The 23,802-nt window shown below is 36.9% G+C and overlaps 1 protein-coding gene and 1 pseudogene across 2 annotated transcripts in view; one reads left to right on the forward strand and one right to left on the reverse strand.

Moving 5' to 3' along the window:
• Positions 1-1,280: 1,280 nt before the first annotated feature.
• IL1RAPL1 (interleukin 1 receptor accessory protein like 1) overlaps positions 1,281-23,802 on the forward strand; it is a 916,526-nt gene continuing 894,004 nt past the window's right edge. The window contains exon 1 of the mRNA XM_082446519.1: positions 1,281-1,469. The gene's annotated coding sequence lies outside the window, so the exon portion shown is untranslated. The remainder of the gene's footprint in view (positions 1,470-23,802) is intronic.
• On the reverse strand, positions 5,311-9,368 carry LOC309652548 (UV excision repair protein RAD23 homolog B pseudogene; annotated as a pseudogene). Its single transcript has one exon. The product of its transcript is annotated as a UV excision repair protein RAD23 homolog B pseudogene (transcript).

The following is a 23,802-nucleotide window of genomic DNA, read 5'->3' on the forward strand; positions in this document are numbered from 1 at the left end:
ATTAATGATGTTGAGCATTCTTTCATGTGTTTGTTGGCAATCTGTATATCTTCTTTGGAGAAATGTCTATTTAGGTCTTCTGCCCATTTTTGGATTGGGTTGTTGTTTTTTTGATATTGAGCTGCATGAGCTGCTTGTAAATTTTGGAGATTAATCCTTTGTCAGTTGCTTCATTTGCAAATATTTTCTCCCATTCTGAGGGTTGTCTTTTCATCTTGTTTATGGTTTCCTTTGCTGTGCAGAAGCTTTTAAGTTTCATTAGGTCCCATTTGTTTATTTTTGTTTTTATTTCCATTACTCTAGGAGGTGGGTCAAAAAGGATCTTGCTGTGATTTATGTCATAGAGTGTTCTGCCTATGTTTTCCTCTAAGAGTTTGATAGTGTCTGGCCTTACATTTAGGTCTTTAATCCATTTTGAGTTTATTTTTGTGTATGGTGTTAGGGAGTGTTCTAATTTCATTCTTTTACATGTAGCTGTTCAGTTTTCCCAGCACCACTTATTGAAGAGGCTGTCTTTTCTCCATTGTATATTCTTGCCTCCTTTATCAAAGATAAGGTGACCATATGTGCGTGGGTTTATCTCTGGGCTTTCTATCCTGTTCCATTGATCTATATTTCTGTTTTTGTGCCAGTACCATACTGTCTTGATTACTGTAGCTTTGTAGTATAGTCTGAAGTCAGGGAGCCTGATTCCTCCAGCTCCGTTTTTTTTTCTCAAGATTGCTTTGGCTATTTGGGGTCTTTTGTGTTTCCATACAAATTGTGTAATTTTTTGTTCTAGTTTCTGTGAAAAATGCCAGTGGTAGTTTGATAGGGATTGCATTGAATCTGTAGATTGCTTTGGGTAATAGAGTCATTTTCAAAATGTTGATTCTTCCAATCCAAGAACATGGTATATCTCTCCATCTATTTGTATCATCTTTAATTTCTTTCATCAGTGTCTTATAATTTTCTGCATACAGGTCTTTTGTCTCCTTAGGTAGGTTTATTCCTAGATATTTTATTCTTTTTGTTGCAGTGGTAAATGGGAGTGTTTTCTTAATTTCACTTTCAGATTTTTCATCATTAGTGTATAGGAATGCAAGAGATTTCTGTGCATTAATTTAGTATTCTGCTACTTTACCAAATTCATTGATTAGTGTATGAGCTAGTCAATGAATATATGTTGGGTACTAACGCCTTATCAGTCATACCATTTGAAAATATCTTCTTCCATTTAGTATGTTGTCTTTTCATTTCATCAGTGGTTTCCTTTGCTGTGCAGAAGCTTTTAAATTTAATTATGTCCCATTTGTTTATTTTTGTTTTTATTTCCATTATTCTAGGAGGTGGGTCAAAAAGGATCTTGCTGTGATTTATGTCATAGAGTGTTCTGCCTATGTTTTCCTCTAAGAGTTTGATAGTGTCTGGCCTTACATTTAGGTCTTTAATCCATTTTGAGTTTATTTTTGTGTATGGTGTGAGGGAGTGTTCTAATTTCATTCTTTTACATGTAGCTGTCCAGGTTTCCCAGCACCACTTATTGAAGAGGCTGTCTTTTCTCCATTGTATACTCTCGCCTCCTTTGTCATAGATTAATTGACCTTGATAAGTGTGTGGGTTTATTTTGGGGCTCTGTATTCTGTTACATTGATCTATGTGTGTTTTTGATACACCACATTAATGAATTGAAGAATAAAAATCATATGATCATCTCAATAGATAGAGAAAAAGCTTTTGATATGATTCAACATCCAGTTATGATAAGAACTCTCCAGAAAATGGGCATAGAGTGAACATACCTTAACATAATAAAGGCCATATATGACAAACCCACAGCTAACGTCATACTCAATGGTAAAAAGCTGAAAGCATTTCGTCTCAGATTAGGAACAAGACAAGGATGTCCACTCTTGCCACTTTTTTTCAACACAGTTTTTAAAGTCCTAGCCACAGCAGTCAGAGAAGAAAAAGAAATAAAAGGAATCCAGATTGGAAAGGAAGAAATAAAATTGTCACTGTTTGCAGATGACATGATATTATACACAGAAAATACTAAAGACACCACCAGAAAACTACTAGAACTTATCAGTGAGTTCAGTAAAGTTGCAGGATACAAAATTAATAAATAGAAATCTGTTGCATTTCTATATACCAACAACAAACTATCAGAAAGAGAAATTAAGGAAACAGTCCCACTTACCATCACATCAAAAAGCATAAAATACCTAGGGATAAAACTACCTAAGGAGGTAAAAGACCCCAGGAAAGTATAAGACCCTGATGAAAGAGATTGAAGACAACACAAACAGATGGAAAGATATACTGTGTTCTTGGATTGGAAGAATTGATATTGTTAAAATGACCATACTACCCAAGGCAGTCTATAGATTCAGTGCAATCCCTATCAAAATACCAATGGCATTTTTCACAGAACCAGAGCAAATAATTTCACAGTTTGTGTGGAAACAAAAAAGACCCTGAATAGCCAAAATAATCTTGAGGAAGAAGATCAGAACTGTAGGTATCACACTCCTTGACTTCAGACTATACTACAGAGCTACAGTAATCATAACAGTATGGTACTAGCACAAAATGGCCTTCTTAATTTTTAAAAACATAAACTGAACTAGTTTATGTATGAAAGATACTTATATGGAATTTGTATAAAAATAATATGAGGGGAGGGTGAATGGGAATGGAGAGGAAACAAGATTGTCTATAGCTTATTTTTTGAGGCTGTTTAATATATACATGGGTGTTTATTTTACTTCTTTCTCTATTTTTGTATATGCTTGACTTTTTACATAGTAATGTGTTAAAATATTTTCTATTTTTGCCTTTGTGATATTATTTTTTGGCAAGGATGGAGCAGAAGGTCAAATAGAACATTGATATTTTGAATTTCCGATTTCAAAGCTCCTACTAGGAGCTTTAAATGTAAAAGTTGCATGTGGTGGTTTGGTGATAAAGAGCGTTGGTGAAGAGACCAGACTGAGTGTAATGATAATTCCATTGAGATCTTGAAATACTCCTATTTGAAGAGCAAAAATATCCTACTGGGTGTTCCAAAGAAGACCAAAGTTTGTGAGAAGGCCAAAGACAAATTGAATATCATATTAAAGTACTGACGAGATTGAAAATGATACTTGGGTCCTTCTGGGTGACAGACTGTCTTAAATTCTTTCTCAACTGTACCATCATATTTTCTTCCCTTTTCATCATCTTGTATAACTTTTTTTGCTTAGTGTTAGCTTGTTAAATGATATGTGTAAAGCTGATAATTAATTCACTTTGGTTTTGCAAGAATAACACTTCTTGATATTCTGTTTTGAGCTCATAGCATATTTACGTGTACTTTTAAAAATCCTGATTATTAATGGTTTACCTTTAATGAAGGTAATAGCATTTTCTTTAGGAAAACACTATGAGGCTAAAGCAGAACTGTACTTTCTTGTTTTTTTCTGGTAATGCCCCTTGGATATAAGAATTCAGTTAGTTATTTTCCTTTTCTAATTTTACTAACCATTTCAGAGAAGTGGTTCAGCACAATCATTGCCAGTTCTACTCCAAATCAAGAAATCTTTTAAGTATCCTTAAAAGCTACCATAATAAGCCCTTGGCACTCTGTGTCTTTAGAGGATAGTTTTCTTTTTCAGGTATTATATTTACTTAATGACATGAAGACTGAGTGGAGGAGGATGCAGTATCTTCGCCCAGGAAGATGGAGAAGAAGAGTGGCCACTTGGATCAGTTAGATTTTTAGGAAAAATGAACATTTTAATGGCCTTGTGATTTTCATCAAACCATTTGGAAGGCTGTCCTAATTTACAAGTGGGTTCCTTTGAGGTTGCATCAAAAGCGCAGGGCACTTTCTTGTTATCCTTATCAAGGGTTTGACAGAGTGTTTACTCAGTGAATGTTTGTGGGTTTAAAAAAACCGAAATGCTATTTGATTGCTTTCTTGGTCATTGCTGCAAGAAGATGACATTTATGGTGAGAGCATACTGTGATATATTCATATGGATCCTTTTATGATGTTCCTAGTTCCAGTATCAATACAAAGTACCACCTCATCACAGGTGACTACTTCAGTCTGTTTACCATATAGAGTTCTCATTGCCCTATAGAGTACCAGGCTGGAATTCTTTCAGTGGTACTGTTCTTCTAATAACTTTTCTTTGATTGTTTGGTTTTAGTTCTCTTGGTGCCAGGCTTACAGTAAACATTAATTGCTGTTTATAAATCAAATGGATGAAGGGATAATTTCTAGCTGTTTAACATGGGGAATGTTAAAGTTCTCTGAATGTAAGTTTCTTCATATGTACAACAGAGGTGATAATACCTAACTTTAAAGATGTTAGTAAGATAGATAGATATAGCTTATATAAGTTATATATCAATCTCTCTATCTTGCATAGCACAGTAACTGGCAGATCATAGGTACCGAGGAAATGTTAGTCCTCTCTTCTCCCATCGTACCTTGTACTTTTAAGGGGATGTTGCTCACATCCGTACATGTTGTGCACTGGACAACTTCATAGGGTGACATTCATGTAGCATATAATATGAATGGCACCACTGAAGATGTGTGACCTGAAAAACTCAACATAATGACTTTGCATTTTTAACCCTCTATGCCAGTGATTCTGAAAATGTGAGCAGTTAAAAACTCTTGCATCAGAATTAACTAGAAGTGATTTCTAAAAATGCAGATTCCTGTGTCCCTCTCCAGATCTGCATAAGCAGAATTCCTTGAGGTAGAACACATAGATCTGTGCTTTAAACAGCTCCTCAAATAATTATTTTAATAGCTGTATTGTGATATAATTCACATACCATACGATTTACCTATTTTGCCCAAGTCTTTTTCTTTTTCTTTTTTTTTTGCTATTAAGATTTTTCTTTTAATATTCCATGAGATGTCTTGATTGTACATTTTCCAAAGTACTTTTCCAGCCGCATCTCCCAACCCTTCCAAAAGATTTTTCCAGTCTGTCCAATGCAATAAAAGATGCTAGATTATAGTTCTGTCCACCTTCTCTTTTTGAAAGCAAATAATCCTAAATGACTTTAATAGTCATACATTCTTACCTAATAATGAAAAACATTTACAAATATCAGAAACTCAGTTTTGAGACACTTGCATTAATTTTGAACTGAATCAGCATTTTGTGTGTTTTAAAAAAGGCAGCAGTTGGAATTCACGACTTGCTGTCAAACACATTTCTGCTGAGGGAAGGGGAAGACAGGGATGGTGAATGCTGCATTTCTCCATTGGCCCCAAAGTGCTAATTCCACAAAGGGATACATCAAAAGCAAACATGCAACTGTGGTTTTAAAACTTTTTACTGCAATATAACAATGAAGTAAACAGTAATTAGACACCTACCAATTTTCCCCCCAAAACAAAGCAAAAAAAATGTAAACAGGAAAATAACTCTGCCTATACTTGTACAGCTTCTCAAATCATGTTAGAAGGGTCTCACATTCAATGATCAAGAAATTTAAAATAGCAGTAATTATTTTCATTTTAACAAAAGATTCCCCTTCTCCCCCCTCAACCCCAAGTATTTATCATGAAAGAATGGGCTTTCTTACACATAAATGTATACCTATTTGAAGCAGCAACAATAACCATCAGTAATTTGGCATTTCTGTTTACACTTGCTCCAATTTTTTTTTTTCAATTTCACAAAGCCATTATCCAGTGTTGCCATAGAATAGGGACCGTAGATTCTAGGTAGCAAAGACTCTTTCTGAAACCAATGTTAACTCAAAGAAATATAAAGCAGGGCATTACACTAAATTTCTGGATCTAGTACACTAAAAAGAGTGAAACCTAGAAAAAGTTACCTACTGTTTTGTAGAAGAAATAAAGACATGCAAAAGCTGACTTTTGGTTGTACAATATTTTACACGCTGTGTGGATTTGTGGCATCTGCTAATTGAAGCAGGCATGCAAGGTATTCATCCCCACCCTGCATCTTAGATCCCCCCTTCCCACCCCCAACAATCCACTACCTTATACCAAGTATGTGGACATGAGCCCAAGTCATCCCAGACGATCCAGTGAACAAAGTTAGTGTAATGCACTGGTGTGAAGTGTGAGATGAAAAAAAGTCCCTTTCAATCTTCATCAAAGTTTTGCTGTAGAAGAAAATTGGCAGCCAAGTTCTCATTCCTCTCACAAGCAAAATATGCTTGTATCACAAGTCCTTCAGGAAATCCTAATGCCTTTAACGTTTCTATAGCTTCTTCTTCCTGAGGCGTTACTTGAATGTAGTTCATATGACCACTTCCAGCTTCTGCAATTCCTCCACTGCCACTTCCACCCCCTCCTCCTTGACCACCCGCTTCTTGAACTGGTTCAATATAGCATCTGAGTAAAATGCTCCTGATGGTGGCTAATTTGCTGCAGTAACTGAGGATTTTCTCGACCTATCTGTTGTAACAATGCTGGAAGCAGGGAAGGATTCTGTTGAATAATTTGTCTCCTCTGTTGAAACTGAGGCTGATTCCGTAAAAATGCAAGAGGGTGTCTCCAGAACTTGTTGTTGTAGTCATTGCTGTCGTAGTTGCTGTAGCTGCAGCCACTGAAGACTGAGGAGCCCCAGTACTCGCTGCTGGAGGGGGGTCAACCACGGCCTGACTTTCTCTATCTCCGGGAATTCCCATTAAAAGATACTCCACTGCTCTGTCAGGGTTGTTGAAATTGGCTCTCAGGGCTGCAATTACTTGCTCTCGTTCATAGCCCATTGGCATGATCTCAGTTACCATATTCTCCTAAGACTGACTTGTCACGAGTGCACTTGTTGCATCTTCAAAAAGGTTTGACCGAGAAGAATCACCTGATGTACTGTCAGTTGATGTTGGGCTAGCAGCCACTGGTGTTTCTGCTGGCTTTTCTGCAGGTTTCTCTTGTTTCATTGCCCTAGCAGGTGCAGGTTCAGAAGACGCTGTCGTTGATGCTGGAGTGACAGTGCAGGTGTGGGAGTGGGGGCCAGAGTGGGGGCCAAATTGGGGGCAGGGGTTGGGGCCTGAGCCACAGCTGGTGCTGTGGAGGAGCTAACTGTGGTAGTGGTGGCAGAATTAGATGGCTGAGTTGTAACTGGTGCTGGTGGTGTCACTGCTCTGGGTCTTGTCACCATAACTACCACGAAGTTTTTCTCATCAGTTTTATATTCTTTTAGAGCAGTATCGTCATTGAGGATGTTGCATGCTAAATTAATTTTTGACCTGCTACAGGAAAGGCATCTTTACCCTTTTCAGATTCAGTCGTCTCATTCAGTGCTCTTACCATCTCGTCTGGGTCGATATCGATCTTGAAGGTCTGCTGCTGGAGGGTCTTCAGGGTGGCCAGCATGGTGCCGCCGCGCAGCAACGCTGCCCAAGTCTTTCTTAATTATACTGAACCATTGCTCTCTTGGTTCCCTAGTTTAGTGCCCTTTGCCAGAGGAAAACAAAAAAAGAAGTGCCCCCACCCTTTTCTTTGTGATTCTTCGTGACTCCAAAGTAGCAAATGTTTGTACACATTGTCTTGTACATGTTTCTTCTGGAACTTTCATCACACTCCTTCATCCTTAGGGCTTGATATCTATCATTACTTCTACTAGTTTGCATGTGCGCATGCACGCACGTGCACAGAGACGCACACACACACACTCAGAGGCTTAGAGTCAAATTAGGTTTGAACTGTGGGTCTACCACTTTTAGGCAAGATACACTCTCTTGGTTAACTGAAAAATGAGGCCACTAAATACCTAGTTCATAGGGTTGTATGAGAATAAAATGGAATGAAATGTAAGGTGCTTAGTATATTGTGTGACAAATGAGGCTAATAATGCCTATTTCATCAAGCTGTGAGAATAAAATGGAAGTTGCTTAGCGTATTATGTGGAACATGCTGAACATCTGAAAATTATAGCTATAATTAAATTGAAGAGAGTAATATGTACCCTCTTATATTCCATAAAGTTACTGATTTTAATAAATTCATCAAACATTTATTGATTACTTACTAAATACAAGATACTGTGCCTGTGGTGCAGTAGGGAACATAAGTATAAATATTTCACGAGCTCTGCCCTGAAGGACCTTACCATTTATACAGTACACAAATAACCACATATAATAAATATTTCATAATGGAATGATAGAATAAATGCTGGTGTAGATTTGCAAACAAACTGTTATCAGAACACAGAGGAGAAAGAATTTTAATTTCAGACAGGGGTGAGGTCAGCTTTCATGAAGGAGGTAGGTAGTGTTTAGTCTGGGACTTCAAGGATGGTGAAAATATGGTTATGGAGAAAGGGAAGCCTAGTTTTGCTGGGGAAAAGATACAGAATGGAGAGTTTAGGGGGATGTGGCTGAAAGGGGGATTGGATCTTGATCTTAGAGGTATCAAATGATAACCCACAAAGCCTTCAGATGACATGTTGTAGGCAGTTGAGAACGAGTAAAGATTTTTGAGGAAGGCAGTGACATCAGCTGATCTGTATCTTAGAAAAGTTACTTTAGCCATATGCAGAATATATTCATGGTATAAGAATTAGGAAATAGAAACTCCATTTATGTGGGTATTCAGAATATTAGCAAGATTGTGAAATAGCAGTTGGGCAAAGGAGGTGCAAAACTATCCTTCCAAACTCAGGACATAGAAGATGTTTCAAAGCCGCTACTGGTGAAGTCTTGTGGAAAAGTTAGGTGCTTGAACTAGGGCAGTGCCAGTGAGAATAGAAAGAAAAGGAAAGAAAGGTGGGGAGAGGGGGATACACACATACTCAAAAGATAACTGGATTAACTAATGGATATATAACATAAAAAGAAATGAAAATACCTACAAAAATAATGTAAATTTATTCTGAATAAATCAAGCAAGGCTATTTTGGAAACTGCAGCAACCCTTTATTTTGTTCCCTAAAACACTTTACGACAAAAATGAACACACACATCAAAATATTGACTGTTTTCACTTGAAAATTTAACCTGTTTTTCTTTTTATGCATGTCGTCTTTTGTGTCTCAAAGTATTTTATTTGTGTATAGATTTTTAGGTATTTATGGATTTTTCTATTTTGCTTACTAATGTTGATATGAAGGAAATTTATTGATTTATTTTAATATTTTTATTTTTATACTGAGTTCTCTAATTAGTTCTAATTGTTTTTCAGTTAGTATTTCATATTTTTTCAGGCAGTCCTCTTTCCAAGACTTATATACTTATTTTTCTTGACTCATGTCATTAGCTAGAACTTCTAAAGTAATATTAAATAATAGCCATAAGATCTGGTTACTTGTTTTTAACTTAGTCTTTTACCATTAAATAGGATTTTTTGAGGCATAATTGACATATAACATTGTGTAAGTTTAAGGTGTACAAAATGTTGATTTTTTTTGGTGGTGGGAACATTTAAAGCCTACTCCTCTCTTAGCAACTTTCCAGAACAAAATACAGTATTATTAACTATAGTCACCATGCTGTACATCCAGAACTTATTCATCCTATAATTGGAGGTTTGTACAGTTTGACCAACATCTGCCCACCCCCAGCCCCTGACAACCACCATTCTAGTCTCTGTTTCTATCAGTTCTGCTTTTTTAGATTCTACATATAAGTTAGATCATACAGTATTTGTCTTTCTCTTAGTAGGATATTTTAGATTATCTTTATTTGATAAAGAATAGATACCTGTACTCTTAGTTTGCTTTGAATCCTCAGAATAGACAATGAATTTAATCAAATGCCTTTAATAGGTCTTTATTTAATATTTTTGACATGAGACTGATCTACTTTTCATGTCATCTTTTAGTATAACATTTACACTAGTTTTACAAAATAAGTTGGGAGTTCATCCTTTTAGTGCTTTGCAGTAATTTCATTGGCTTTGGAATCTTTTGATGCTGGAAAATTTCCCAGTGTTTGCTGGTAAAATTATTGAAGCCCAAGCTTTTATTAGAGGAACTTCTTCACCAGTGCTTCCAATTCCCAAGATGTAGTAAGAAAAATATCCTAGAACAAGTCTGTGCAAAGTGTTCAATTTTTTTCAAGAATAAAATGATCAATTTTACATTCCAATATTAAAATACATATTAAAGCTCCAATAATTTTTGTAAAGGTATTATTGTTGTAGGGATAGACAGACACATCAGATACAACTATGGAGCAGAATAATGAGTACACAAGTTTAAATACAAATGTAGCACTTTAAAATATTTATTTCAAATAATGGCCCCCCAAAAGGTTTATTTTTCGAATTACATTTGGGAAAGTTTTATCATTTGAAAAGAAAGAAGTTGGATCCTTACTGTGTAGCATACACCAAAATTAACATTAGGCGGATTAAAGATATAAATATAAAATTGAAACTTTACTAGAGAAAACTTTAGATGAATATTTATGTGACATTGGGGTAGAAAATGCTTTTAAAAATATAACCATAAAGGAAGAAAGCCATACTGGAAAAAGACAAATGGATTTAACTATATCATAAGCTTTAAAGGTTGTCATTAAATATTTGAATTACTAATACTAAATCCAAGAATGCCAACAGTCCATGGTGGAAATTCTCATCTTAACTGTAATATACCTGTCATATTTAGATGATAGTTTTTTTTGTTTGTTTGTTTTAACAATTCAAAATGTGGCTCCTTTTTCTGCCTTTGATTGCTTTCTGTAGAAATTCCCCCAGCTGCCAGGCCAAATTTCTCACCCAGACTCCGGGACTCGAGTCGCCTATCCAACAGGGCATTGATGCTGCCAAGTTGGCATCAACTGTCTTATTAGCTTCAAGAAGACTTGAGACAGAAGCTGTCAACACTTCATCTTTGGCATCTAGGTGGCTGTGAAACATATCACAATTTAGTCAAAAGACATAATCTTGTCCGGTTATATTTGAAGAAAATCATGTTTAAAGAATGCATACTCTTTTCCTTTCCTTTTTTTACACAGTGTTCACAAACATAGGAATGATTATTAACTTCTTATACTGTTTCCACTTGTAAATTAAAGAAGAAATTCTGCAGAAATTGAGAAAGAGAGCAAAAACACTGATTTTCTGAAATAAAATATTTAAGGATCTGCAGCCAATAATAATTTAATTCCCAAAAGCGGAGCAATTGAAGCCATTTCCAGCCATCAGTACACAAATAGAAAGCAAAATCTTATAATTCTCTTGTGTTTAAAGACAATAGTTATTTAAAACAATTTGTTTTAACTCTAGAGTTTCTTAAATCTCTTAATTACTGCTAGAAAATATTGTCAAATTTTATGCAAACTTTAGCATATTAAATTTTGGAGTCCATATAGGTAGCAATCATTTATTTATTTATTTTTTGATCTTTGAGTAAGCATTGGGAATTAATGATTCCCCTAGTCTTCTTACCTGCAAAAATATGTGAATTCTCTTACCTACTCCACCAGAGTTTGATTAAAGACATATGTATGACAGTGGGCCAAACTATATCATAGTATGTCAATTTTCTATGAGATGTTAATAAGTATTCCTTGGTAAATAGTTCTATGGTTGAACAATTTTGGGAAAAATTGGAATCATTGTAGGTAAATTTAATAAATGCCTGCAGGATTTCTCAGACCTTTTAATTTGCTAAAGTGTATTTTGATGCTCTAAGGGATGTTCATAGCATCCAGCATGTCCTACAAGCATTTTGCACACAGTACATATTGATATCTTTTGAGAAAGTTGCACTAAATTGAATATAAGTTGGAAACTGCTACTGCAAAGCCATATAGAATATCCAGTATGAAAAGCTGTACATCATGTTGTAGTAGCTGTTGCTATTAATTCATCTAAATGCTATTTATTGAGGACATTCCCTTGAAGAAGCCATGATGAATGGCTTTGTAACTAGAAATCTGTTCTACTTCAGCTTTATACTGTGGCTTAGATCCAGTGCTTCATGTTTGAACACAAATAAATATGACCAGGTCAAGTAATTCCATGCCATCTAAGAGAGGGTATTTCAAGTTTGATTATTTAATTTAAAAGGCAGCTCACTGGTCTTACCTTCTTTTAACCATTGTGCATGTGGTTAATAAGTAAAGTATGAATTCCTGTCAATGTTTTTCATATTAATATGTTTTGATTATCGCCACTTTTAACATTTTTTGTGGGAAAGGCTAGTCCCTAGACAAGGATTAACACAGGAGTTTTCTATTGCTTAACTTGTTTTTAATTTCTTACGAGTTTCTTTTATGCGTTTTCCTGTGCTAAAAATACAATCATGCAAAAAATTATAACATATAATCCCCTTCTCTATTTTGGGAATCAATTTACCTCTAAATGAGATAGTAACTACTTCATAGAAATCACTATGTTTTTTTTTTTTTTTTTAATTAATTAATTTATTTTTGGCTGTGTTGGTTCCTCGTTTCTGTGCGAGGGCTTTCTCTAGTTGCGGCAAGTGGGGGCCACTCTTCATCGCGGTGCACGGGCCTCTCACTATCGCGGCCTCTCTAATCACTATGTTTTTTAAAGTATGTTTTACATGTGTTCAAAATGAAGGATAATATTCATGTTATAATAGTTTGGCACATTGTCTACAAGGAAGAGTAGTGTACAAACTAGCTTTAAGATGGTATGCCTTGAGGATTGTGGGATAGAAAGGCATAATCTTTCTAATATAGGAATGTACATCAGAGGTGTGAACTAGAAATTATAGCTCTGCCTTATTGGGACATAACACGAGCTCAAGTGACCCCTGCTCTCCTTGTTCATCTATCTCTGACACTTCCCATTAAGAAGACACAATTGGGTCGCTTTTCCGTGATCCAATATGAAACATCTCTGATAAACAAGGTTTCAAATCAAGGTATGTCAGAAAGGCAGTTGGCCTCCTAGTGCCCTGACTTCCCTTTGGCTTGTGCACAAATTCAGCCCAGGCCCCGTTAGTGGAGGACAGCCCCTAGGATAGTTTCTCTCTGTTCACATTCCACAAGATCCGGGCAGAGCTGCTCTGCAAAAAAGATGTTCACATGGTGCCTTTTTTTTCTTAGAGGGGCAATGTTTTAGATACTTGGAGACTTCACGACCTGTCAGGTACACAAATTTGAAGTAATACAGGTGAGAGGTTCTTGTGACAATTTATGGAAAGTAACATTTTAATCTAGAGCTCTATGTTTGTGGGCAGCATGAGACAAGTCTAGATGAAAACCTGTTCACTTTTATATATACTCTTTGTAGATTTTGTAATTTGCTGAGTGTGTCCTCATAAATATAGTTAAATAGCTGCAATTAGAAAACATGTTCTGGATGCGTGTCACAATTAAATGGTAAACTACATATATTGGTATTTATTTATTTTTAAACATCTTTATTGGAGTATAATTGCTTTACAATGGTGTGTTAGTTTCTGCTTTATAACATATATTGGTATTTAAATTTGGTACAGATAGTAATAGAATTTTATAAAATGCATGCATGAAATAAGCATGTATTTGTCTTTAAATTAATGGTTCTCAACACTGTTTTATTCCTCAACACAATACCCATGACTCAGCACATTCCTATCAGTAATACTCTCTCTACAAACTGTGCTTCTGGAATGAGGGCCATTGGCACCAATCTTTGTGGGGGGTGGAGGGGGAGATGGAGTTTGAAAACATGTTGTTGAAGCTTTTTCCAAGTGGAGTTGACTTATCTGGCATAATCAAGACAGATGGTTATTAGGCTAAAGCAGGTACCATAAAAATAGATTATACACTTGATATAAACATTTTTTAACGTCTTTATTGGAGTATAATTGCTTTACAATGGTGTGTTAGTTTATGCTTTATAACAAAGTGAATCAGTTATACATATACATATGTCCCCATATCTCCTCCCTCTTGCGTCTCCCTCCCACCCTCTCTATCCCACCCCTCTAGGTGGTCACAAAGCACCGAGCTGATCTCCCTGTGCTATGCGGCTGCTTCCCACTAGCTATCTATTTTACGTTTGGTAGTGTATATATGTCCACGCCACTCTCTTACTTCATCCCAGCTTACCCTTCCCCCTCCCCGTGTCCTCAAGTCCATTCTCTAGTAGGTCTGCATCTTTATTCCCGTCCTGCCCCTAGGTTCTTCATGACCTGTTTTTTTTTAGATTCCATATATATGTGTTGGCCTACGGTATTTGTTTTTCTCTTTCTGACTTACTTCACTCTGTATGACAGACTGTAGGACCATCCACCTCACTACAAATAACTCAATTTCGTTTCTTTTTATGGCTGAGTAATATTCCATTGTATATATGTGTCACATCTTCTTTATCCATTCGTCTGTCGATGGGCACTTAGGTTGCTTCCATGTCCTGGCTATTGTAAATAGAGCTGCAATGAACATTGTGGTACATGACTCTTTTTGAATTATGGTTTTCTCAGGGTATATGCCCAGTAGTGGGATTGTTGGGTCGTATGGTAGTTCTATTTTTAGTTTTTTAAGGAACCTCCATACTGTTCTCCATAGTGGCTGTATCAATTTACATTCCCACCAACAGTGCAAGAGGGTTCCCTTTTCTCCACACCCTCTCCAGCGTTTGTTGTTTGTAGATTTTTTGATGATGGCCATTCTGACCAGCGTGAGATGATATCTCATTTTAGTTTTGATTTGCATTTCTCTAATGATTGATGATGTTGAGCATTCTTTCATGTGTTTTTTGGTAATCTGTATGTCTTCTTTGGAGAAATGTCTGTTTAGGTCTTAAACACAAAAGACCCCGAATAGCCAAAGCAATCTTGAGAAAGAAAAACGGAGCTGGAGGAATCAGGCTCCCTGACTTCAGACTATACTACAAAGCTACAGTAATCAAGACAGTATGGTACTGGCACAAAAACAGAAATATAGATCAATGGAACAGGATAGAAAGCCCAGAGATAAACCCACGCACATATGGTCACCTTAGTTTTGATAAAGGAGGCAAGAATATACAATGGTGAAAAGACAGCGTCTTCAATAAGTGGTGCTTGGAAAACTGGACAGCTACATGTAAAAGAAATAAACATTTTTTAAAAGAAAAATACAAGTACATTCATTTATTAATCTTTTCATGTAGGGCCAGACCTTTTCCTTAAATATCGGTTTCCTTATTTGAAATCTAAGTCTTTTTGGCAAGAACTCGATTCTGAATGCATCATCTACAATTTCCAATTTCAGTTTCTTTAAAAGGGAGTAAAACATAAATGTAATTGTGAAGCAGTATGACTACAGAATCCTCCTGTATTTTTTATTTGCCCCTATCTTTAAGAGTTGACTCATCCACACCTAATTTAACAGGACTTTTGTTTTAGTGACCTTTGGGTTTTTTGTGGTCAGATGATGAGGGACATTTTTAATTCTTTAACAACCCTTTGTTGAGGCATGGTTGATATGTAAAAAGCTGTAAATATTTAAAGTATATACAATTTGATGAGTTTGAGGATAAATACACACTCGTAAAACCTTCACAACCATCAAGACCATAAATAAATCCATGGCCTCCTGAAGTTTCCTCCCGCCCTCATCATTATTTTTTTGGTGTGTGGTAAAAACACTTAACATGAGCTCTATCCTCTTAGTAATGTGATCCAGCAATCCCACTTGTGGGTATTTATGCCAAATTTAAATCAGAGTTTTGAAGAGATACCTGCATTCTCATGTTCCTTGCAGAAGTATTCATAATAGCTAAGACGTGGAAAAAATGTAAATGTCCATCGACAGATGAATGGATAAAGAAAATATAGTATATACATACCATGGATTGTTATACAGCCTTAAGAAAGAAGGAAATCCTGTTATTTGCAACAACATGGATGGACCTGTAGTACATTATGCTAAGTGAAATAAGCCAGACGCAGAATGACAACTGCTGTATGATTTCACTAATATGTAGAGACTCCAGCCTTTTCAAAATTTTCAACTTAGTTTTTATAGAAACCTTTTTATTTTGGACTCACATTTGATCCGTTTGCATAATTTGTAATTTCATAATTACATTATATAGTAAACTAGCAAACATAGGTTCTAGAACAAACACAGTAGACTTATTAAGTAGACTTAATAAGGAAGCATACACTGTGTTGAGGGAACAGAAACGTCCTTTAATCCAAAAAGTCTATTATAAAAAAAATTCTTGATCTCAAAATCTCCTTCCAAGAGTTCATGATAAGTCCTTCTTAGTTCCTTGGCCTTTGCTCTACTTTTCTATTCACCTGCTTCCTTGATTGAGGTCAATACCATCTGTTAAATACAGTTTTAAAATCAGTCAATACCACGTGTTGAATACAGTTGACCCTTGAACAACACAGATTTTAGCTGTGTAGGTCCGCTTACATGCAGAGTTTTTCAGTAGTAAAAAATTACAGTATTACATGATCCAAAGTTGATTGAATTTGTGGATAAGGGGGAGCCACGGATATGGAGGGCAGACTATAAGCTATACTCGGATTTTCAACTGCACAGAGGGTCCGTGCCCCTAACTCCTGCATTGTTCAATGGTCAACTGTATTGCCATCTTCCTGAATGAATTGATTTCTTCTTCCTATAAAAATGGAATCCATGGATATTTTTAGCCCTCTGATATGTCTTATTTATTAAGGAGGAGGGTCACTTCTTGACTGCCCAGGAATTTACGAGCCTGACAAGACCAGGGAAGAAACTCACTTCAGTCCTGTTTCTCTGCTTTACCTCTTTTCCTGCCTAGTTTTTCAATGGTGTAAATTGCCCAATCTATCACAGAGTGTTGTCAGAGGCTGCCGCTCAACTTAAGCAGGATGAGCTGTGAGCATCAACTCTAGCGGGGGCTCCAGAATTCATAAACCTTATAGAAAAAAATTCTTGGGGGCAGTCTAATGGACACTGCTTCCAGACCAAATCAAGAGATGGAAGTTGCCAGGGCAAGCATTCCTCAGGAGGCACCCTTCTGCAACACCCTGCATATTTTAACAGCCAAAGAATCAAGCCATAAATCCCCATCCTAATTGTACATCAAAATCAACTGTTGAGTTTTGAAAATACAGTAACCTGGGTCATCTCTCACAATCACCAAATTGGAATATTCCAGAGCAGGAGCCCAGATGAAGGAATTAGTTTTTAAAACATTACGGGTGATTACAATTTTCAGCCAAGTTTGAAAAGTCGCTGGAATAAATATATGAAACATAGTTGTATTTTTGGAAAAGTGAGTTTCTAAATGATAAATGTTTTCCTTCTTACATATGGATGTGCCTTTTAGTTTGGAATTTCTTCTACAACAGCAAATGAAGTCATTGCAGAAACTGAAAAACACACCTTCTGATGTAAATCTGTTTGGGAAAAAAAGGGGTCGGCTCAGTGAATGGGGACCAGGCAGGCAGCCTGTCCTCCAAGGTTCTTTGCTGTTCCCTCTGAATCCAAAGGAGGGCTCTTGCTTGAAGCAGCTGCTTCTCAAAACATTAATGTGCATAAGGATCCCCTGGGATGGGTGGGAGAGGTTGTTAAATGTAGGTGCTGATTCAGTAGGTCTGAGGTGGGGCCTGAGAGTGTGCATTTCCAATGAGCTCCTTGGTGATGCTGCTGCTGGTCCGGGGATCACTCTGCGTAGCCAGAGTTTAAGCAACATTTATCCACCAGTTTTCAACAGCTGCATCTTCTTGGCATTCAAAACTTAGGTCTGTGTTCTCTGATATTTGTTTTCCATTTACCACTGCTAAAAATTATTTGCTACCATCCACGAATTATTTCTCTAAGAAATGAAAGAAAGAAGAAGAAAAGAAATGTAAACCCTTTAATCACCTTAAATGGAGGTGGGATGTAGTCACGCTAGACCATTAATGGTGTCAGCTCTTTGCATGTGAATACCGGGAACTGGGTCAGCTCTCTGTAATCAAGGAGATCAGATCAGCTACATTCCTAATAGAGCTAGCCACACCCTCAATCCATCTCCCCTTCAGGCCCAAGCCACTAAATGCCCGTGACTTATTTTTTTCAGGGTTATTTGTTAATTGTAGATGTTGTAGATGATTGATCAGTATGACTATACAAACATGGTGGACATCATGGGAGTGTCTTGCCTTTCTTTCAGTGTATTATCATTGGTGCAGCATTTCTAGTGTGATAGGAATTTTTTCTATTATAGTGAAGTGTGAATTTTGGACTGAATTCTAATGCAGAGTGTATGAATCCTTCTTAGAGATAACTGTGTTCCCATGTTTCCTCAAAAAGGAAAAATATTTTAGTGAGTGTTGTCACTGTGTTCGTCTTCATGCAGCCCAGTGAATGTCTGCACCCTTGAGTATTGAGGAAAAACTCTCTTTCTTTTTTTCACTTATAAAAAGGCCTATAATGCAGCAAAAATTGTAAACCTTTTTCAAATCCTAATCTGCTTTCCCTGAGATCCCATGGGAAATATCCACTGGGGAGAATTTACTCTCATCTTTATTACTTCTATCTGCTATTCTTCATTTACATGTAGATGACGGCCTTCATTTCTCAACATTTGCTAGGCTCTACTCATGCTAGGCAGTGTGCTGTGTCCGTGAATACAGCCTTAAAGGCCTGAGCTTTCTCACCCTGCCCCTAAGGGGCTTGCAGTCCATTTGGTCTCAACTTACACAAGAAGCTGAGCAGAAAATTGTCCAGTTAAAAGTTGATAATATGTGTATATTTTAAAATACTTTCAAGATTCATTGTCACTTTTGTCTTCACTCGCATTTCTGGGAAAAAAAGAGAAGAAAGAAACAGTATAGGTTAGGCAATAAGTAACAGAGATTGTGCTGAAGGAGAAGATGCACTACACTGGGATAGAGGTGCTGGGAATTCTAATAAACCACATACTGTATCAGTGCTTCCCTCCTTCCTCAAACATTTACTGAGCACCTACTAGGTTCAGCCAAAAAGATCATAGTTTTATGACAACAGTATGTTCCAGGTACAGTATCAAAATGTTCTCTCCATGAGCAGTTTACGTAAACACTGAGATTCTGTTCCCTCATTTGTAAGGATAGATAATAATATCCTCCCTGTCCAAAGGCAGTGAGCTGAAAAGTGATTTCTGGTGTTCTGTCTATGAAATAATCTCTAAGAAGTAGAGAGAAGGGAGATGGGAAAAACTATGAGCTGGAGCTTAAAGTGACTTTCTGGGATAGTCTCAAAAGTAAACCCGACCTGCAGTGTCTCTCATTGAATATCCAATTCCCCCCTCTCACCCACCCCCCAAGCAGATATCAATTTTCCTTTTACCGGTTAACCAGTAATAGCTGGAACTAAGAACATAGACCCACATGGCCATTTTTGCCACGAGCAAAAAAACTATATTTAGATGTTTCAGCTTGTTCTCACTCCATAAAAACCCAGTGGGTTTGGGGTCTAAGGCCATATAGAACTTGGTGTCACACAATTGCCTCTCCACTTGATCCTGCAGGAAGACAACTACCAATGATGCACATAAGGTTTTTGACTGTGACTGGGCTCCGTTCTCGAATTCCCATTGGAACTTCCATTGTAAGAATGACGCTTGTCACATTGACTCTGAGGCCAAACATAAATGTGTTCAGTGACTCTGTAACTTTAGGCAAGAGTCCTAAACTTTCTTTTCTCAGATTCTCATTTATAACATGGGAATAGAACTGTTTCAGGACTTAATGAGCTCATGTACACATAGTGCCTAGTAAAGTGACCAGGGCATTTTCAGCCCTCATTATATTTGTAATTATCGCATTATTGTTTTTATTGCAGGAAAAATTTTACTGACCTGGAGAACAGAAGAGATATAAGACTTTTATCCTTTTCCTTTCTAGATTTGTATATATTATGGAAGACACATAAAAATGGGTATTTCTCCACAGATTATCTTACTGTTAGGTATAAAAGTTAATAAATTAGGGAGAAAATTCATAACTAACTACTTGAGCTTTCTGTGAAAACTTACAGAAATAATATACCTTAATTGGTGTTTTGATTCCAAGCAAAAGCAAAAAAAAAGAAAAAAAGGACCTCTTAGGAATAATTTAAAACGAAAAATTGCCTTAGGATGTATTTCCTACCTGGTAGAAGTAGGTAAATTGATATAAATATTCTTATGGCTGTCAGACACCTGTCCTTGTCCCGAAAGCAATTCAGTCAGGGGCATGATATTAAGAGGAAGCAGAGGTGGTTACCAAGTACTAATAAAACCCTTGTTCTAGGGAACCAGCACTGTTGGTGGTGATGCATAAAATACTTACGCTTCTCACTGGCTGACATGGTGCTTTATATTGACTTTGGATCTTTTTAACCTTGTGATCTCTTTCTCTGTAAAATCAGTTTCCTTTGCCCCCTTCTGAAAATCCATTTCCTGGATTTCGTTTTCAAACTCCATCCATTCTTTTATCTGTTCAGCGTAATCGATGTCTCTTACCAAGGGTGTGGCTAGATACGCTCTTCTTTTCTTTCAGGTCCTAAAACCCTGCAAATAATGTCTTGAAAGGCCAACACATCATGTTGCCACTTATTATTTTTTCCTAGTCCACCTATTCTCTTGGAACTTTTCACCTGTTTAATATGCATCTAAAGCTTACCTGTCCAGAATCTATCCCCAGAGATGCCAAAGCTCGCCACTATTTTTAAATCTTTCCCTCTATGTGGCATCTCTCCATTTGGGCATGAATTACAAATTCACCCCAAGTGTTCTTCTCTACCTCATGAAAACATGACTGTGCCAGAACGCCAATGGCCTTCATTAGCCTGGCTGATCTATGAATCTGAACCCTCCTGAAATTCATTAAAGGAAAAATAGCTAATTGAAAATGAATGTAAAGACACCCAGTGGGATCTTAAAACCTAGCCTTTCAAAGTGATGTGCTTTGGCCTTAATAGGGCTTTTATTTATTTAATTTCAGGCTTCCCTTGGTTTTTGTGACAGGGTTAGCGGAGGAAACAAACCCAAACGTCTTGTAAACTCTCAAACTGGATGCTCATCTCAGGGGAGCTCAGAGGGTATCATGTTTTAAGTATTATCTTTCTGGAACTTGGAATGTGTCTGCTGACAGACAGCTCCCCTGGGTTTTAGCAATGCAGTGCTGTTCAGACAATTGAATAAGCTGAATTATACAAAGTATTTTATTAAAATAACAAGCAGATGGAACTTTGAAAGAATTTTCTTTCTTTTTTTTTTTCCTAAAGACTTAGAAGTTAGGCTTTGTTACAGAAGTCATTTAAAAGATATTAATGATGACTTTTCCTATTTCAAGTAAAAACCCAGAAAGATCTTGTTGCTCTTTTTAAACCAAGTTTAATATGTGGCCAATAACAGAGACTCTTTCGGCCAAACCATGGTATATGCAAATTAGTAATGTCCTTTTGTATTTGCAGATCTTATTTCTTCAGAGTAATAGAAAATGCTGCCTGGCATTGTCTTATTAATCTTCATAACGAATGCTAAGGGGCTAGGTAGGCCGTATTTGGCAATACCCACATGTAATAGAGTTTTAAAAAAATGGGGCAATGAAAACAAAATAAGTCTAGAAACTTGTTAACACTCTAAGTGGAAGTTTAGCAGTGGAAATGAACTAATGTTACCAGAAAAACTCTTACTCTCTGTTACTTTCATAATGATTAGCTAGAACATTTTTTCTCATGAATGACAAGATTGCCTATACTGTATTTGACACATGGTGGTTTTCCAATTTGCATCAGACTGTCTGTACGGATGTGTCTATGTCAAGAATAAAATACTTAGGTATTTGATAGATTGGGACTATTTTGCCCTCTAGAGGCAGCTCAAGGGAAGAGGCAGAAACTATCATTCAATGTTAAGGATTGAAAGATGGTAGGTAAAACTTTGGCAGGGGAACTTGAATGGTTCCAAGGCATCTCATTAGGCTCCTAGTCTCACAGTGGACCAGATCACAGTGGGGCAGGTAGAGCTCAAAGCCTTTGCTATAGCCACATACAGTGGATATCAGAAGCAACAGAAGCTCAAGTTCTGTTTTAACTTGGATACTTTAACTGCTAGGGTCTCTGGGCCTGCCACCTAGTGCAAAATTCACTGTACTATTTAGTTCACTGTAGGCTCTCAAAATATGGTAACTGAATGGATAAATGAAAATATAGTAATACCAACAAATACGAGTTCTTTTGTTGGAAGAGTGTGTGAGTGCCAAGTAAAAATATTTTTCTTTATTATGTTCCTTTTACATGTGCATATTCATATGCAAAAACATTTAAAAACCATAGGCCAGCTGATTTTTTTCCTTTTTTTTTTTTTTTAAGGTTAGCTTTCAACTTGCTATTTATTGCATACTGGTGTATCATGTTCCTAAAATACAGTTACTCCTCTGGTCATTTTAAAAATTTGCTGTCAAGTGGCATGCCATTTGATTTGAAGTAATGTATTGATGGAAAGAGGTGTGAACAGGCGTAAAGGGCAGCAGCAGCAGCAGGTACTTATTTACTAAGTACTCATTATATGCCAGATCAGGCACTTAGTAACTTAATTCTCACAACAAGAATCCAGCGAATCACGCCATTTTATAGATGACAAAACCAAGTCTTGAAGAAGCCACGTAACTTACCAGGATCACATAACCACAGAAATGAGATCTGAATTTGTGCACGATGATGACAGAGTCAGGTCACCTCACAACCCTGTCCTCCACCTCCAGTTCCAGAACTAGTGATTGTCCTCAGCTTCGCTCAGTACTGTCAGATATGGAAGTTGGTGTCACCAGATCCTCTGTCTCACCGCCACCTTTGGAGCAAGGCAATTATAGCATCCTTGATTTTGTTTGTCCTAAAATGGAGGAACGCTTGCTGGTGGTGGACGGAAGACTCACATTCATTCACAGGCTCGAATGGGTAAAATGGTCGCAGCCAACATCCTGTCGTGCTAATTGCTGCTATTTAGAAATAAGGGGTTGGGGGTGAGAAGTACCTATCCCTTCACAGTTTATAAAACACACTGAAGTTAAGGGATATCAAGGGGTGTACTCAAGCACACACAACTTTTGTGTGGCACAGTCTGGAATTTAATCCACATGCTCTGATGGTAACTGCCGTGTAATCCCCACCCGTCCAGATGGCCTGAGCCTCTTGTAGTTGTTGCTTGGCTGATAATACCTTTGAATAGAAAATAAAAACTGGTTGGATATTTTTCAGAATATCTTTCATTTCAGATACATTCTTAATCCATCAAAAGGGACATTCTAAATAAAGGCTTGTTTCTACATGATGTGTTAATGAAGAATGGCAGGGAAAAACAAAACAAAACAAAAAACCCTTTTAGGGAAGTTTTTTTCAAGCCAAACTACAGCTGGTTGAAGAATGACAATATGATATCACACAACTGCCACTACTCCTAATTAATTGACTTTACAGGTTTTTAGATAGTCACTGGCGTGTCTTGTACTTATGACTAAAAAGTGCACTAACGATCTATAACAGTGTTATAACACAGATAGCACATTGTCAGATGCTGCTATGGATGAAAACCTCTCATTTGCTCTCGATCTGTTAGCATGAACCTCTTGAGAGTTACAGATGCATCTATTACTGGCATTTTCCAAATGGCAGGGACATTTGTTGCTAACAGTCTCTGATGGGAAGGAGGAATTTGGGATTAATGCTAAAGTTAGCTAACACTTCTTGAACTAGACAGGGTGTGAGTAGTGAACACCTGACACTACTTGTGACCATCGAGCCTGAATCATGTTTAATGAAGGCACCCTCTTTTAATTTTAACCTTTTTCAATATAAATCCAACCTTTTTCCTGAAGCTTCTTCCCTTCACTTAATTGGACATCCTCTTTTATTTTTTTTCCTCTTATCTGTTACATAATGTGCCCTGCATCTTTTTACATATTTGTCATATTCTTCCCTTGTATTGGAACTATT

This window comes from Balaenoptera physalus (genome assembly GCF_965194825.1).
Source record: "Balaenoptera physalus genome assembly, chromosome: X".
NCBI classification, from domain to species: Eukaryota; Metazoa; Chordata; class Mammalia; order Artiodactyla; family Balaenopteridae; genus Balaenoptera; species Balaenoptera physalus.